Source organism: Polypterus senegalus, chromosome 9 (genome assembly GCF_016835505.1).
Source record: "Polypterus senegalus isolate Bchr_013 chromosome 9, ASM1683550v1, whole genome shotgun sequence".
NCBI classification, from domain to species: domain Eukaryota; kingdom Metazoa; phylum Chordata; class Cladistia; order Polypteriformes; family Polypteridae; genus Polypterus; species Polypterus senegalus.
Genome location: NC_053162.1, coordinates 183,041,026 through 183,060,185, shown reverse-complemented (window position 1 = coordinate 183,060,185; position 19,160 = coordinate 183,041,026).

Below are 19,160 nucleotides of genomic sequence, written 5' to 3'. Positions count from 1 at the left end.
AAGCAGGACGAAGCAGGAGAGGAAAGAGGGGAGGCGGCCCGAAGGAGAAGGCATTTGTGTGTTGGCCAGAACTGTGTTGGGGTTTGTGTGTGCACTTTAATTGTAAATATTGGTGTAAATAAACGTGTGGTGGTGTTCAACAACATGTCCGCCTGTTTTTTGTCCAGGCCGCGTCCACATCTGGCGTAGTCGGCAGGATGCTCCGCCTGTTTCAAGGCGGGGACCTGAACAAAAATATCGTGTTGTGGACGGCCCGGCACAGCAGGGGATCCCACCCACGTGCCGCGGGAGCGGCGTGCACACAGCCCCGCGGGGTTAAAGGACCCCACAGACCGACATGGGTCCACAGGAGAGCCGTTTTCCCTCAGGACAGATCAATGGTGTGTGGAGCCGGACTGCAGCAGGCTCCTGTGGGTGCACCGGTGCTAGAAGCGCCCGGGGACAGCATCGCGTATATGGAGGCCACGCTGAGGACGTTTCCTCGGCCGGAAGGGACCCGGGAGGTGAGTTCCCTGCCGGTAGGCAGCCGGCCTTGGGGGCCGGGAGTGTGCTTTATTTTGTCGGCAGGGACAACCCGGGTCCGCGTCAGTGGCAGACGCATGCTGGTTGGCGGGGATTCGACGGCACGGTGTCGCCTGCGGAAGCAGGTAGAAAGGAGCAGCAAGGCTGCCGGCAAGCACGTCGCCGCCGCAGGAGGGGAGTCAAAATGGCCGCGGACCAGAAGTCCCTCCCCCTGACAGGCACGCGATTGGATGGTGTGTCTTGCGTGCCTGCCAATGACTGTATCGAAGTGGGACCAAGGAATGTCCATCACGTGCAGGGGGAGACCCGATTCCACGTCGGTTAACTTCCTGTCTTTGCCGGCTGCTCTGTCGGAGCTGGAGGCGTGCCTTCAGCCCGCGGAGCAGCGTTTGTCGCAGGTGCTACGTGCCCTCCGGTCGGATTTGCGGTTCTGGGAGATGAAGGCGGTTGCGTCTATTGAAGAGCTATGGATGGCGATTAAACGGCGTGACGCTGGATTCTTCAGTCGGAGGTGTACGGCGGGGAAGGTGAGTACAGCCGTCCCCGTACAGCATGAAGGAGGGTCTGCTGAAAACGGCTGTGAAGCTAATGAGCAGTTTCAAGTAAGCAGCCCTCTGACAGTGGATGCGGTGCAGGGGGCTGCGCATGCGGTGAGGGGAGAGACAGCGAGGGGGCTGGCAGGACACGGGCTGTTGAGTGCCCCTGGTCCTAGCGCCCTCCACTCCAAGTCGGCGGCAGTCTCGTGCCGCTCTACAGGGATGCAGATTGGAAGGAGTCTCTTTCTTTTCCATAAGGAGACTCAGACCGTCAGGGCGTCCCAGAGCGACAGGAGGAATTGGAGGCTGAATGCCAGTTCCTCCGATAGGATGGGACGTGGTGCTGGGTGCACACGTCCGGGTGCTGGCCGCCCTCTGCAGAGGCAGAGGGAATCCTTGAGGTCAGCGGAGAGGAAAGGAGTGCAGGCGGTTCCGTCTGTTACATCAACAGGAGGGACATGGAACCCGAGAAGGGGGTGCAAAACAGGTAAGTGCCAGGGTGCCAGATGGAGAGGAGAACGCTGCCAGTGCGTTGCACGGAGGGACGCCAGGGAAGGGTGTCCAGGCAGCGGTTCTGCCCCTTTCTTTCTATCTGTTTCAGGGCCATACCCCGGACAAGCAGTAAGACCCACTTCGTTGGGGACCTGCCCTCAGGAGACGGCCGTCTGCGGGAAGGACTCTCCGCTGACGAGGGGGTGCCGCCACGGCTGGCGGAGCCTGCGATGGAGCGAGTGGCGCCAACCAAAGGGGCGTGAAAACTTCGGAGGGGGTGCCGAAGGAGTGGGCACCAGGGAGCCGGTAAGAGGGGGGAGCGCAACCTGTGTGAGGAACAGGAGAGCACCAACTGGAGGTGTTCAGGTGGAGGCTCCGACCCTATCCCTGTTGGGAGAACAGGGCTGGACCTCGGTGGCCCAGGAGTGGGACCCGCTTCGGGGGTAAGCTGCCCTCGCGGGACGTGTCGCTCCTCCCGAGTCATCTTTGCTGGCTGTGGGGCACTGTCAGGGATGCCAGGGGCAACGACCCGGCCGGAACGCCTTGAAGGACTGGAAGAGGGTCTGTGCCCACCTTGGATCACGTGGGGGCCGCCTTCCTGGTTGCTTTAGGGGACCAAGGGTAGAGGGCTTGGAAGCCCAACCCTGTAGGGACCCGTGGTCACCGCCAGGGGGTGACCTAATGCCTTGGGGACCCTGGACCTCAGCACTTCCGCCACACCAGGAAGTGCTGGGGGGAATAAAAGAAGGGACACCCGGAGAGCTTCTGGGAGAACAGCTGGCATTTCCGCCACACTGGGGCGTGTCCAGGGGGGAATGCCGGAAAACACCTGGAGCTCATCCGGGATGATATAAAAGGGGCCGTCTCCCATCATTCGGGGCTGGAGTCGGGTGGAAGCAGGACGAGGCAGGAAAAGAGAGAGGGGAGGCGGCCCGAAGGAGAATTTGTGTGTTGGCCAGGACTGTGTTGGGGTTTGTGTGTGCACTTTAATTGTAAATATTGGTGTAAATAAACATGTGGTGGTGTTCAACAACATGTCCGCCTGTCTGTGTCCGGGCCGCGTCCACAATAGATAGATAGATAGATAGATAGATAGATAGATAGATAGATAGATAGATAGATAGATAGATAGATAGATAGATAGATAGATAGACACTTTATTAATCCCAAGGTGAAATTCCCATACTCCAGCAGCAGCATACTGATAAAGAACAATATTAAATTAAAGAGTGATAACAATGCAGGTATAACAGACAATAACTTTGTGTAATGTTAACGTTTACTCCCAGGGTGGAATTGAAGAGTCGCATATTGTGGGGTCTCCTCAGTCTGTCAGAGGAGCAGGATGGTGACAGCAGTCTTCTGTTTGGAGATGATTCTGTTCAGTATTAGGTGCGGACAGGAACCTGGATCACTGATTCCACTAACATCCAGCAGTAACGTATTGCTCTGCATTATGTGTGTAACAATACACACACACACACACACACACACACTAAAAGAAATAGAAGCAAACTTGTTTTCTGGAGTAAGGGTTGTGCAGGCTGGAAAAAAGCTGATCAAGTTCAGGTGTCTTGTAACGAACACAGCATACTGGAATTTTTCTTTTGTCTTGCTTGTCATCAGTCTGTGCTGACATATACAAGATCTGTGTGCTTGATTATTTAATATAAAGTTGGCTCTTCTCATCCAGACATTTTCAAGCTCTCATCTCCGTTGTCTAACAGGAATTACAAGATATAAAAATGGCCTACGTGTTGCCAACATGTGATAAAGGAATCGAGCAGCCTTAAGCCCAACCTAAAAGTGTGAAAAGAGAAGGATTTTTTAAATACACAGAGGAGTGTTAGCCAATGCAAATACTGCCACAGTGACCCCCAGCTTAAGAAAGAATGTGCTTGTTTTTCTTCATCTCACACAGAAATGAGGTTTTGCTAAAGCTGTTAATACAAAGCACCACCTAACCTGTTGGCAAAATGATTATGAATGGATTATAAATTGGCTCATCAACTGTGTGAACTGCGTTTTAGATAAGTGTGTGAAGTTTAAACGTACTGTAAAAAGAAAACAGAAGAGCATTATTAAGGGTTGGGGATTCCGTCCCCTTATGCTGTAGTTTTCTCCGGAAGTTATGGTCAGTTTTTGTAAGACATACAACAGACAGAACAGTAGCGGCAACACGGACAATTAATGTTGTGGGAACGGAAATGGAGAGACAGTGTGTGTAAGTAACCACCGAGCAAGACAGGAATAGTTTAATCAATCCGTCTTTATTCAGTCACAGATGAATATGTGGATTCAAGCTTTGCAAAGCAGAAGAGCAAAGTTTTTCGGTTTCAGTTGGCATTTTTTTTTTCCATTTTTCTTCTTCCTCCTTACTTATGAAAGATCTATTCATTTCCCCAAATTGGCCAACCATTTCTTTTTTGTATACAAGTTCAAGAGGTGCCACTTTTAAAAGGAAAAGGTTATCTTTCCTGTGTCTAACGGACATGTTCCTTTACAGGAAGCAGAGGTGGGTAGAGTAGCCAAAAACAGAGTAGCATCCAAAAAATTACTCAACTAAGAGCGTAAAAGTATTTGATGAAAAGACTACTCAAGTACTGAGTAACTGTTTGATCATAATAAATGATTTATTTTTTAGAAATGTGGTAATAAGATAATAATGTGCAAATTCTGCTATTTCCAAATAATACAGTAAAAAAATGAGTAAAAATAAATAACATCTTTACAAAATAAAGACACACAAACAACACAGAGTTCCAAATCTCAGTTTTTCACAACAAAGTTTTTGAAGCCGATACCTACAGTAGGTGACATGAATGTCTGAACAGTGCAAAGTACTTCCAGTGACGAGATCTCCTGTACGCTGCCAGTATGATATGGCATATTCACTCGCCCTCCACATAGCACAGCCGATAGAAAATCACATCAGAACAAGGTTGATTGGGCACATCCAAGAAGTCTCACTTTACCTTGACTGTCTGTGCCTGTGCATGTTTGGTTAAAATGTTATGACAGATAGGGGGCGCTGTCGTCCCCTTGAATCCTCAGATCAGACGCCAGACACCAGATAAAAGTCCAATAATTTGATTTTAATATTTTCAAATGTGCACAAAGCACTCTCCACTCCACAATAATCATAAACAATAATCCAATACTCAATAAACAATAATCCTCATCACCTCCCAGCAGCTCAGTCACCCAACCTTCCAACTTGTCTCAATCTGTTGGGGTTTCCCATCATCCTTTTAAAGTCCTTGACCCAGAAGTGCTTCTGATCCCTCAGTCCATGTGATTTTTAACACTTCCGGGTCAGGCGAAAACTCCTTTTCTTCATTCCGGAAGTATGTCACTTCTTCTGTCCCAGTGACTAGGACGTACTTCTGGGTTATAGTGCAAATAAAAATCCTTATGCCTCCCGCAGCGTCCTCTGTAGGCCCCCATGGTATCCAGCAGGGCTGTGAAGGAAAACTCCAATGTCCATGATGCCCTGCTGGAATTCACTTCCATGTTGCCGGTAGGGCTCCATCTGGTGGCATGGTGGTATTGGCCGGGATGAACAGCCGGCATAACCCACAACATGCTTGTTCTTCACTCAGTGAAGTGATGGTTAAGCTTCAGCAGGAGTTGACCCTCAAGCTGTGACCATTTAGCAGTGAACAGGAGCCCCGCATGACTAAAAAGTCTCTCACTGGCTGCAGACGCAGGAAGTTTGTGTGTGGTCATGTGACTGCATGGCTACGTCTGATTGGTGAAACGGAGTCACGTGATTATTGTTGCTACGTCTGATTGGTGAAACGGAGTCACGTGATTATTGTTGCTACGTCTGATTGGTGAAACGAAGTCACGTGATTATTGTTGCTACGTCTGATTGGTGAAACGGAGTCATGTGATTATTGTTGCTACGTCTGATTGGTGAAACGGAGTCACGTGATTATTATTGTTACATCTGATTGGTGAAACGGAGTCATGTGATTATTGTTGCTACGTCTGATTGGTGAAACAATCATGCAGTAGATCCACTGGCAACTTCTCTCCGAGTAAAATATAGCGTATAAAATGTGTAAATGAAAAAAGTAACGAGTCAAGTGTTGCCCAATGTAGCGGAGTAAGAGTAGCGTTTCTTCTTCACAAATGTGCTCAAGTAAAAGTAAAAAGTATGATGGAGTAAAACTACTCGTAGAAGTACAATTTTAAAAAAAGTTACTCAAGTAAATGGAACGGAGTAAATGTAACACATTACTACCCACCTCTGTGCATAACAGCAGAAGGCCACTAACTAGCAGAAGGCAGAAGTTTAGCTCTTGGAATTATAAGCTGACGCTTATTTGAAGATCTAACATCTGGTCACTTATTGCACGTGTCTGTCTGTATAAAGAAAAGTGCTCTGATGTTAGAGTGAAATGTACCTTTAGCAAGTTTCCAGCTGTGTCCCCATGTTCTTGATGAATTCATTTTAAAGTCACTGTCTCGATTCACTGGGCACATTCCCTTTATAATTTTAAACACCACATTCATGTCACCTCTTAATCTTCTTTTGCTTAAACTGTAAAGGCTCAGCTCTTTTAATCTTTCCATAAAATGCATTATTCCCTGTAGCCCTGGAATCAGCCTAGTCGCTCTTCTCTGGACTTTTCATAGCACTGTTTTGTCCTTTTTGTAGCCTGGAGACCGAAACTGCACACAGGACTCCAGATGAGTGCCTCAGCACTGCATTATAAAGCTTGTACTCCACACATCGAGGAGCTAATATAACCTGACATCGTAAGCCTTCTTAATTGATGTCTTCTGAACACTTCTTATGTAATCATGATGCTGCAACATTTAATCGGCAGGTCGAGTAGCCATCCCTCCTGTTGCATCGAGACTCACCCACTTGCATTCAAAAGCATCAGGCGACTCTCCGTAAAAGTGAGCTCAAGATCATATATGGCATTATATCAGGTCTCCTCTGAGATCTGGGGGTGAGGGAAAGACGTAAGGCACCCATGTCTCTTCTGGGTATTACCTGGCACATGATTGTTGTTACAATGAATTGTGAAGACCATACGAAAAAATGAGGGTTCAGCCAATTACCTTACCAACTAGTCAGCCATCACACACAGTCAGCAACGTCATGTTTATGCATAGCTACTTTGCTTTGAAATAAATGAATCATGAGGTGACCCAGGCCATCAAACCACGACATTTGTCGGCCACATCTTGGCATCACAGATGCCTTGAGAGAAGTCGAATGTCATGCTGCCGATAAAAGGTTTTCTCAGTTATTTTCAGTTTTTCTTTAAATTTAATCATTTGAAGTACAATGAATGACCTAAAATTCTAAATGAAAGGCCTGCACTTCTACGTGTAATAACGCTCTGTCTCATTTCATTTCTTCGTTGCTATTTTCTTGCCATTCTACAGTGTAATTTGTCAAGGTCGTACTTCAGAGGGTGTCTGTTCCAACTCTGCTTTAAGACACACAGAGGGGTTTTTAAGTAATCAACACAAGTTGGGACACCTGTGCAAATTGTTTGCAAGGCTCCCTTTACTTTCAGTGTTGAAGAACATCTGTAGGTTGTAACCTATTAGTTGTTCCCCGAAGAAAGCCCCTCTCTCTGTATATATAAAATCCATCATCTGTCTGTCTGTCTGCTTTTCACAAGAGAACTAAACGGATTTAGATCAGGTTTTTGTCTATAATTTGTTTGAACCTTTCTGGTTTGATTCTGTGACTTCTCTCACCGCACTTAGTATCATAGTTCGCTTGCAGGAACGATTTATTCGCGCTAATCTGAAACAGAGGCTGCAGACCGAGGGAAGGGGAAAGCAGGGTTGATGGAGCCCTCCTCACTCACACGCCAGCCTCCGTTCAATTCGGTCTACCTTTTGCTATGTTTTGGAGCGTACCTTGCCTCCGCTTTGTTTCCTAGCGATACCTGTTTGTTTATTGATTTTTAAAGTTTGTCCAGTTTCGCTACTACGCGGCACATCAGGAGTGAGGAGCTGGGCAGGGGACATCCTCACTCACGTGCCAGCCTCCGTTCGATTCAGTCTATCTCTTGTGACATGTTAAAGCGTACCTTGCCTCCACTTTGTTTCCTAGCGATACCTGTTTGTTTATTGATTTTTAAAGTTTGTCCAGTTTCGCTACGATGCCGGCAGAGCTGCGGGGGGCACAGCTAGTGCGTAATATTCTGATTTCCCTTTTGTTCAGTTGTTGCTAACCTAAACTTTAAATGTTCACCTTTGGCAGTTTACTGCTTACCTTTTCACCATTTCAAGTCATCCACTGCATTTTAACTGACTGGAAAAACTAAGGTGTTGTAAAACTTTTAACCGGTAGTGTATGAGCACAGGGCGGCACAAATTGTCCCTAGTGTGTGTACGCACACTGCAGTGAGCTGGTGCCATGCCTGGGGTTTGTTTCCTGCCTTGCACCCTGTGCTGGCTGGGATTGGCTCCAGCAGACCCCCATGACCCTGTCGTTAGGATATAGCGGGTTGGAAAATGACTGACTGACTGACTGACTGTATTTATGGGATTTTAACCTCCACATTTTTCACTTGGGGTGGCATGGTGGCGCAGTGGTAGTGCTGTTGCCACGCAGTTAGGACACTCAGGTTCGCTTTCCGGGGCCTCCCAGCGTGGAGTATACATGTTCTCCCCGTGTCTGCGTGGGTTTCCTCCGGGCGCTCCGGTTTCCTCCCAGAGTCCAAACAGTAAAGTTCTCCATTGACATCAGAACCAAGACACTGCTACAGATTTCCTCTTATGCCCACTTCAGAACCACAGTCAGATGAATAGACAAACAATAACTGGACAAGAGAGCACTAAAGACCACAGTGATGTGGCAACCGCTACAAGTGTGCAGGAGGGAGCGGTGTGTGACAGTTATGATGCATTCACACAAAAGCTTTTCTAAGTGGAAGGTGCCACTCAAACAATTGGAACAAAACAATGCTAACAAATTTCACTAAGCTTTAAAATAATGCTGACCTTTCACCTCAGTCAAGGAGGCAGAATTATAAACACATAATAACCTGGTGAGTTAGACTGATGCAATACACTTTACATGGATTAAGTTTGCTCTTTATTTTTCACAGAAAAACAGAGCTTACCTGTAATTGCTTTTTGCACAAGCTAAGTAGTAAACTCGCAACAATTAGGGATTCATGTCAAGGCAACAATGTGGAAAAGTCTGGAGGCAACACTGCACGTGACTGAAGAAATAGCATTAACGGCTGAAAAGAGTTTGGTGTTTACTAAAAAAAGTAGAAGAAAAGAGAGTAGATAACGTCTACTAGATAAACTGAGTACTCAACGTTTAAAGTGTTTGTGTTAGCAAAGGGGCAAAATTCTAGAGAAGGATGTTTAGGGGAAAAAAAACGTTGGAGGTGATGTTTGTTCTAGAAAGGAAAAAAAACAGAGCAAAGTGAGAGCCGGTAGTTAGCCCAGCGTTTCTCAACCTTTAAGTATTTGCGACCCGAGTTTTCATAACAGTTTTAATTGCGTCCCCCTAACGTTTTTTTAAAATGAGCCCACTAATACCAATTTGTTCTTTTTTAATTAATGATATATCATAGATGCATATTTTATTATATCTACTTAACTTTTATCGACATTTATCTAACTCTACATTTATTTTTCTAGTATCAGAATGCAGTTTAAGTTCATTTGTTTTGGTTTCAATAGATGTGTCTTTCATATTTTTGATTCTTGTTTTCTTTTTTTCACATCTTTGCGCCCCCCTTTTTGTTACTTCGCGCCCCCATCTCCCCCACAGTTTGAGAACCACTGAGTAAGGAGACACAACCATGTAAACAAATGAATAGGAGAAGGAAAGAAAAATAATAAGACAGGGATGAGGGAGGTGCAGGGCATGTAGCATCTGAAAGTCGAACAGTCAGCTTTGGGAAGGCATGTGACAATACTAGTCAGAATGGACAGAGGCACCTCGAGGGTGGCCGACAGGTGTTAATGAGTCACTGTAGTTGCTGTAACCCTCACCCATAAATGCCATTTTTATAACGTTTCCATGAATGGGGGGTCTTGCAGACCATTTTAAACTGGTTAAATCTGTCTAAAAAGAAATACAATAACTACATTTTCAATGGTTTACATGTTACCTTTGTAATAGTAATGCGTATTCAGTGTTCACCAAGTCACATAAAACATACAGTCACAGTAGCACTAAAACAAGATGTCAGCTACACGTCTGATTCGCACACACAACAGTCACTCAGAATCTGCCTCAACTTCAACTCGTTTGCAGGCCAGACACACAAGGGAACGGCTCTGAATGTTCCCAGCAAACCAGAAGTCTTCACTGGGAGCCAGCGGCCTTTATCTTTCTCTCCTTTGCCCTTGGGCACATGTGGCAGCGTTGCCTCTTAGCTACACTTGCTGCACCTCCACGGGGCTGTTTCATCATCAATTTTTGTCTGACACAGTGTCCCTTCCGTCATCATTGTCCTCCTCATTTGAGTTGTCTGATGTATCGAAATGTGACAAATCCTTCATTATTTCAGCCAGGGCTTCACTTGCATTGAATTTCTTTGTTGGTCGTTGACTCATTGTTCATAAACACATCAACTGGACTTGTGCAATATTGAAAATAAATGGAGCCTTGCAAACAATTTGCACAGGTGTCCCAGCTTGTGTTGATTACTTAAAAACTGCTCTGTGTGTCTTAAAGCAGAGTTGGAACAGACACCCTCTGAAGTATGACTTGGACAAATTACACTGTAGAATGGCAAGAAAATAGCAACGAAGAAATGAAATGAGACAGAGCGTTATTACACTTAGAAGTGCAGGCCTTTCATTTAGAATTTTAGGTCATTCATTGTACTTCAAATGATTAAATTTAAAGAAAAACTGAAAATAACTGAGGTGTTCTAAAACCTTTTACTGGTAGTGATTAGCAAGAACACGTTACTCACTAAATATTATTTCAGCCAGGGCTTCACTTGCATTGAATTTCTTTGTTGGTCATTGACTCATAAACACATCAACTGGACTTGCTCCTTAACAAACTATACACCAGCAATATCTCAGGCAGGATTAAAGGACTAAAGAAAATACATATTTAAATAAAAACTTCAAATATAAAATATAAAACAAAGTAAAAACATTCGTACAAAAAATGGTAATGTTTCCATGCATAGGGGGGTCTCGGAAGCCCCCAACTACTTTGTGCTACTGTAGCACTCATTTGCACTAAGCTATTGAGAAGCGGATTTTGGCACATTTTTCAAGACAACACAAAACGAAAAGTCCGAAAATTTCATGGCCGTCGTATTACCTTGAAAGGGAAAGAATTTGAAAATCTACAACTGGGGGTCTTGGAGACCTTCCTGTTCATGGATGACGGTTAAACATTCATGTCAAGTCAGTATTTTACACAGATTCACCAAATTTTAAAATGAGGCCAGTACAAAGAAAGTCCTTTTACGGTGTTGGATTTTTTCCATAGCTTATACCTATGAGAGATACTGCTCATCTGGCACGTCACCTATAGAAGAGTTAGCTAGCCCAGTGGTTCTCAACCTGTGGGGCGGGCCCACCTAGGGGGGTGCGAAGTAACAAAAAGGGGGGCGCGAAGATGTAAAAAAAAAGAAAACAAGAATGAAAAAAATGAAAAAAAAATCTGTTGAAACCAAAACAAATGAACTTAAACTACATTCTGATACTACAGGGTGGGCCATTTATATGGATACACCTTAATAAAATGGGAATGGTGGGTGATATTAACTTCCTGTATGTGGCACATTAGTATATGTGAGGGGGGAAACTTTTCAAGATGGGTGGTGACCATGGTGGCCATTTTGAAGTCGGCCATTTTGGATCCAACTTTTGTTTTTTCAATAGGAAGAGGGTCATGTGACACATCAAACTTATTGGGAATTTCACAAGAAAAACAATGGTGTGCTTGGTTTTAACGTAACTTTATTCTTTCATGAGTTATTTACAAGTTTCTGACCACTTATAAAATGTGTTCAATGTGCTGCCCATTGTGTTGGATTGTCTTCTCCCACTCTTTTTTTACTGATAGCAACACCGCAGGGAGAAATGCTAGCACAGGCTTCCAGTATCCGTAGTTTCAGGTGCTGCACATCTCGTATCTTCACAGCATAGACAATTGCCTTCAGATGACCCCAAAGATAAAAGTCTAAGGGGGTCAGATCGGGAGACCTTGGGGGCCATTCAACTGGCCCACAACGACCAATCCACTTTCCAGGAAACTGTTCATCTAGGAATGCTCGGACCTGACACCCATAATGTGGTGGTGCACCATCTTGCTGGAAAAACTCAGGGAACGTGCCAGCTTCAGTGCATAAAGAGGGAAACACATCATCATGTAGCAATTTCACATATCCAGTGGCCTTGAGGTTTCCATTGATGAAGAATGGCCCCACTATCTTTGTATCTCATATACCACACCATACCATCAATTTTTTTGTTCCAACAGTCTTGGAGGGATCTATCCAATGTGAGTTAGTGTCAGACCAATAGCGCTGGTTTTGTTTGTTAACTTCACCATTCACATAAAAGTTTGCCTCATCACTGAACAAAATCTTCTGCGTAAACTGAGGGTCCTGTTCCAATTTTTGTTTTGCCCATTCTGCAAATTCAGTGCGCCGATCTGAGTCATCCTCGTTGAGATGCTGCAGTAGCTGGAGTTTGTAAGGGTGCCATTTGTGAGTAGCTAATATCCGCCGAAGGGATGTTCGACTAATGCCACTCTCCAGTGACATGCGCGAGTGCTACGCTGTGGGCTCTTGCTGAATGAAGCTAGGACAGCCGCTGATGTTTCTTCATTAGTGACAGTTTTCATGCGTCCACATTTTGGCAAATCCAACACTGAACCAGTTTCAAGAAACTTAGCAAGCAGTTTGCTAACTGTAGCATGGGAGATGGGTGGTCTCGTAGGGTGTCTTGCATTGAAATCTGCTGCAATGACCCGTTACGCGTTCACCAGACATCAACACAATTTCTATCTGCTCCTCACGTGTTAACCTCTGCTACATGTCAATGGCTGTAAACAAAGAGAAACTTGTAAATAACTCATGAAAGAATAAAGTTACGTTAAAACCAAGCACACCATTGTTTTTCTTGTGAAATTCCCAATAAGTTTGATGTGTCACATGACCCTCTTCCTATTGAAAAACAAAAGTTGGATCCAAAATGGCCACCATGGTCACCACCCATCTTGAAAAGTTTCCCCCCTCACATATACTAATGTGCCACAAACAGGAAGTTAATATCACCAACTATTCCCATTTTATTAAGGTGTATCCATATAAATGGCCCACCCTGTAGAACAATAAATATAGAGTTAGATAAATGTCAAAAAAAATAAAGTTAAGTAGGTATAATAAAATATGCATCTACATTTCAAAAAAATGTTAGGGGGGGCACAATTAAAACTGTTATGAAAACTCGGGTCGCAAATACTTAAAGGTTGAGAAACGCTGGCTAGCCTGCACTTGTAGGAGAGAGTTGTACAAACTCACCAGGGTGGCATTTGTTTTCTCTCATCCCAATCCAGCCCCTTTATGTGTCTTTGAGACCCATTCCTTGCTGTGGGCACTCATCTGTGCGGAGGGATTTCCCCTTTAGACAATCAAGGATGATCATCAGCATGATGGTGGGATGGGGGGGGCCCATGGAGTGAGGACAATTGTCAGATGGGGTTAATTAAGGATCGCCGACCCACTCTGCAAATCTTCTGTAACCCATTTCCATTAAATATAATAGTAAATTGCCACCTAATGATGCCAACCTGCAATTTTGTAAAATGAGGTAAAATGAAAAGACTCAATTTTCAAAGTTTAAAGATTTAATTTCACAATTGGAAGCAACTAGTAGTACAAATACCTCACATTTGTGTTTCTCTTTTTTTTACACCTTTTCTACCCCCACCCAGTACACTGAAAAGAGTATAACATTCATGTTGTTCATTCAATGTAAGTTTTCTCATTCAAGCAACTTAAGATTAGTCATTTAGTGTTGTAGCTTGAAATATTTGGTTTCAGATCTTAATAAAAGTAAAAAAAAAAAATAGTTTGTACCAAAGTCAGTTATGGTGGAGGGAATAAACGTAAAAATCCTATTTCAGTTAACCTAATGTTTTAGGTTGTTAGTGTGCTGTGTTTGGGGGGCCGTTTGTATTTTCTTCCGGTCAAACTTTCTGGTGTGCTGGCTTTCCAACTGCCAAAAAAGAAGAACACTTTCCCGAGTGGAGTAGACATGGCGATACAGGTCTGGTCAATATTATCAGGCAATATCAGTTAAATATTTATGTACAGTGGGATGCAAAAGTTTGGGAAACCTTGTTAATAGTCATTATTTTCCTGTATAAATCGTTGGTTGTTACGATAAAAAATGTCAGTTAAATATATCATATAGGAGACACACACAGTGATATTTGAGAAGTGAAATGAAGTTTATTGGATTTACAGAAAGTGTGCAATAATTGTTCATACAAAATCAGGCAGGTGCATACATTTGGGCACCACAAAAAAGAAATGAAATCAATATTTAGTAGATCCGCCTTTTGCAGAAATTCCAGCCTCTAAACGCTTCCTGTAGGTTCCAATGAGAGTCTGGATTGTGGTTGAAGGTATTTTGGACCATTCCTCTTTACAAAACATCTCTAGTTCATTCAGGTTTGATGGCTTCCGAGCATGGACAGCTCTCTTTAACTCACACCACAGATTTTCAATTCTATTCAGGTCTGGGGACTGAGATGGCCATTCCAGAACGTTGTACTTGTTCCTCTGCATGAATGCCTTAGTGGATTTTGAGCAGTGTTTCGGTCGTTGTCTTGTTGAAAGATCCAGCCCCGGCGCAGCTTCAGCTTTGTCACTGATTCCTGGACATTGGTCTCCAGAATCTGCTGATACTGAGTGGAATCCATGCGTCCCTCAACTTTGACAAGATTCCCAGTCCCTGCACTGGCCACACAGCCCCACAGCATGATGGAACCACCACCATATTTGACTGTAGGTAGCAGGTGTTTTTCTTGGAATGCTGTGTTCTTTTTCCTCCATGCATAACGCCCCTTGTTATGCCCAAATAACTCCATTTTAGTTTCATCAGTCCACAGCACCTTATTCCAAAATGAAGCTGGCTTGTCCAAATGTGCTTGAGCAGACCTCAAGCGGCTCTGTTTGTGCTTCCTCTTCATCACTCTCGCATACAGCATCTCCTTGTGTAAAGTGCGCCGAATGGTTGAACGATGCCCAGTGACTCCATCTGCTGCAAGATGATGTTGTAGGTCTTTGGTGCTGGTCTGTGGGTTGATTCTGACTGTTCTCACCATTCGTCGCTTCTGTCTATCTGAAATCTTTCTTGGTCTGCCACTTCGAGCCTTAACTTGAACTGAGCCTGTGGTCTTCCATTTCCTCAATATGTTCCTAACTGTGGAAACAGACAGCTTCAATCTCTGGGACAGCTTTCTGTATCCTTCCCTAAACCATGATGGTGAACAATCTTTGTCTTCAGGTCATTTGAGAGTTGTTTTGTGACCCCCATGTTGCTACTCTTCAGAGAAAATTAAAGGAGGAGGGAAACTTACAATGGACCCCCTTAAATACTCGGATTCACCTGTGTATGTAGGTCAGGGGTCACTGAGCTTACCAAGCCAATTGGAGTTCCAATAATTAGTTCTAAAGTTTGGGAATCAATAAAATGACAACGGTGCCCAAATGTATGCACCTGCCTGATTTTGTTTGAACAATTATTGCACACTTTCTGTAAATCCAATAAACTTCATTTCACTTCTCAAATATCACTGTGTGTGTCTCCTATATGATATATTTAACTGACATTTTTTATCGTAACAACCAACGATTTATACAGGAAAATAATGACTATTAACAAGGTAGCCCACACTTTTACATCCCACTGTATAGTGTCTTCAAGCCAATGATTTGTTCTTCTCACACAAGCTGGAGGAATGTGAGAAACCTCAAGCATTGATGTCAATGTAGAATGGAGTAGTCATTCCACTGTAGCATCCCTTGAAGACCCCTTGTCACAGGTGCAATTGACTTGGACAAATGAATTTGAATGACATTTTTCTCCACCTTCCAAAAGGTAAGTTTATGGCCCAATTTCTTTTTGAATTTCCTCAGGTTGTGAATTTCTTGGATATGCTGTATGTATATTGGATTCCCCTTTTTGAAAATGAGGGATTTGTGCTCCATGTTTACTAACTCTATACATTTTCATTTTCTCTTGAAGAGAGGAAACTCTCTTACCAAGAGCATCATCGTCAGCCTTGCATGAAACAGAAGGAGGAAGGACATTGAGGTGTGTTCGCGTTTTTCAGCCATGAAACAATTCAGGAGAAACACCTATCAGAGCATCTGGTGTTGCACAATCTACCTGAAGGAATTTTGAGATGCCAGGTTTCTAGGGTTTCACTTGTAAGATAGCAGATTGGTTGTAACTGTTAACAACTCTATGCAATCTTCCAATGGCACCATTTGCAACTGGATGGTATGCTGACGAGCATGTGTTGTATATCTCTTTCTTTTAGAAATGCTGCAAAGTCTACAAATGTGAATTGACATCCATTACCTGATACAATGGTAAGCAGATTTCTGCCATCACTGGGACTGCTTTCAGATGGTTTGCGTCCTACATCTCGGGCAGATCCTACAGCATGTCCTAGCGAGGACAGTTGTCAAAGGCACACCAGACATTCCCAGGTGTACCCCAAGGACTGGTGCTGGGTCCTCTATATTTCTTCCTCTACACCACAAAGCTGGGCTCCATCAACCAATCCCATAATTTCTCTTATGACTGCTATGCGGATGATACACAACTTTACTTGTCGTTCCCTCTGGAGGACAATATGGTAACTGCTAGAGTCTCTGCATGTATTATTGATATCTCAAACTGGATGAATGACCAGCATCTACAGTTCAATGTACAGCTCATCCTGGCAGAAACCAAACTTCTTGTGATCCCAGCCAACCAGTCAGTCTGTTCAACTCCCCATTGCTACACAGCTTGGCTCACTTTCGTAGTTAGTACGGCACCTTGAAGTGGTGATTGATGAGCAGCTATCTTTTTCTCACCACACTTCTACTGTTTCTTATTCATACAGGGTCACGCATTACGACATCTGCAAGATCAGACCTTATCTGACAGAGTTTGCAGCACATCTTCTGGTCAAGGCTTTGGTCTTGTCACATGCGGACTACTGCAACTCACTTGTGGCAGGAGTACACGCATGTGCTATCAAGCCACTACAGATGGTCCAGAATGCAGTGTCCCATCTTGTATTTAACCAGCCACGAAAGATACATACATGTCACTCCTCTCTTCAGGTTGCAACATTGGCTCCCTGTAGTTGCACACATTAAGTTCAAATGCCATTTGCTTGCCTACTGAGTAGTCAATTGAGCAATACCTGAGTATATGGAGACACAGATGAGGTGCTTGGCTCTTTCTCTCCCTCTCAGATATGCCAGGGAACAGCATCTGGTGACATTTGTCCTCTGTTAACAGTCAGCACAAAATCTTCTTTCCTCGTTTGGAAATGGACTATTTACCTAAGTAAGGGCCTGCACCTGGAGAAGACAGTATATAACGACTTGGACAGCAGCCAAACACTTTAAAGCCGACGGATGGATGGGGGATATCGTCATCCGTCCTGAAAAGCCTTCCAGCACAGCGATGAAAAATGGCAGACTGTATAGATTAAGATCCCACCTTGGTATTGTCTTGCTATTGGCTTCCTCGTCTGTAATGCTGTGTAAATCATCAGTAAAGAAAGCTAAGTTATTTTCTGTTATGTGATTTGTACCACTTTATCATATCTATATAGTTTTCCCTACCAGGCAGGGAGAAAATTCTTTGTTAGTTTTTGTAATCACACCTCAAAGACACATGGTATTCTATATGGTGGTCCACAAGGCTCTATCCTGGGTCCGCTGCTCTTCTCAATCTACATGCTTCCGTTAGCTCAGATTATCTCAGGGCACAACGTGAGCTACCACAGCTATGCTGATGACACACAGCTGTACTTATCAATAGCACCTGATGACACCAACTCTCTCGATTCACTAACACAATGTCTTACTGATATTTCTGAATGGATGAATAGCAATTTTCTCAATCTAAATAAAGAGAAAACTGAAATTTTAGTGATTGGCAATAATGGATTCAATGAGGTTATTAGAAATAAACTTGAAGCACTAGGATTAAAAGTTAAGACGGAAGTAAAAAATTTAGGGGTAACTGTTGACTGTAACCTGAATTTTAAATCACATATTCATTAGACCACTAAGACAGCATTTTTTCACATAAGAAACATAGCAAAAGTTAGACCTCTTATATCATTGAAAGATGCTGAGAAATTAATTCACACTTTTTGTTTTCAGTCGACTAGATTACTGTAACGCACTCCTCTCAGGACCACCCAAAAAAAGACATAAATTATTTGCAACGAGTGCAGAATGCAGCTGCTAGAATCCTAGCTGGGAAAAGAAAATCTGAACACATCACTCCAGTTTTGATGTCACTACACTGGTTACCTGTGTCTTTCAGAATTAATTTTAAAATTCTGCTTATGGTTTATAAAGTCTTAAATAATCTCGCCCCATCTCATATATCGGAATGTCTGACACCTTATATTCCAAATCGTAACCTTAGATCTTCAAATGAGGGTCTTCTTACAATTCCAAAAGCTAAACTTAAAAGAAGTGGTGAGGCGGGCGGCCTTCTGCTGTTATGCACCTAAAATCTGGAATAGCCTGCTGATAGGAATTCACCAGGTTGATAGAGTAGAGCACTTTAAAAACACGGCTGAAAACACATTACTTTAACATGGCCTTCTCCTAACTTCACTTTATCTTAATCCTGATACTCTGTATGTTCAATTCATCATAATAACTATTCATGGTGGCTCCAAAATCCGTACTGACCCCTACTCTCTCTTCTGTTTCTTTTTCTGGTTTCTTTGTGGTGGCGGCCTGCGTCACCACCACCTACTCAAAGCATCCTGATGCTCCAACATTGATGCAGAAGTCTGCATGACCATCATCATCAAGTCCTTCCGTGAGAACCCTAAATCCAAAGAGGACTGTTTCATTTATGTTAGGTAGATTGCCCAGAGGGGACTGGTGGTCTCATGGTCTGGAGTCCCTGCAGATTTTATTTTTTTCTCCAGCCGTCTGGAGTTTTTTTTTATTTTTTCTGTCCGCCCTGGCCATCGGACCTTACTCTTATTCTATGTTAATTAATGTTGACTTATTTTATTTTCTTACTGTGTGTCTTATTTTTCTATTCTTCATTATGTAAAGCACTTTGAGCATTCTTTTGTATGAAAATGTGCTATAGAAATAAATGTTGTTGTTGTTGTTAAAACACCGCAATTATAAAACAACTTATTCCATCTAGGGAGCTATCGCCTCCTGTCGGAAACAGATGATTAAAGCACAAAAGTAGACCTTTTATTAAATCCATGCCCAACAAAGCAGGCCTAGACCCCACTATGAAGACAGATGGAGAGCATGTAACATCATCTTTGGACGCAGTAACAGGTAAGCAGCCAAGCTCATGGAGTGGAAAGTGTGAATAAGTCACAAACTTAACTGAAAAGGCACT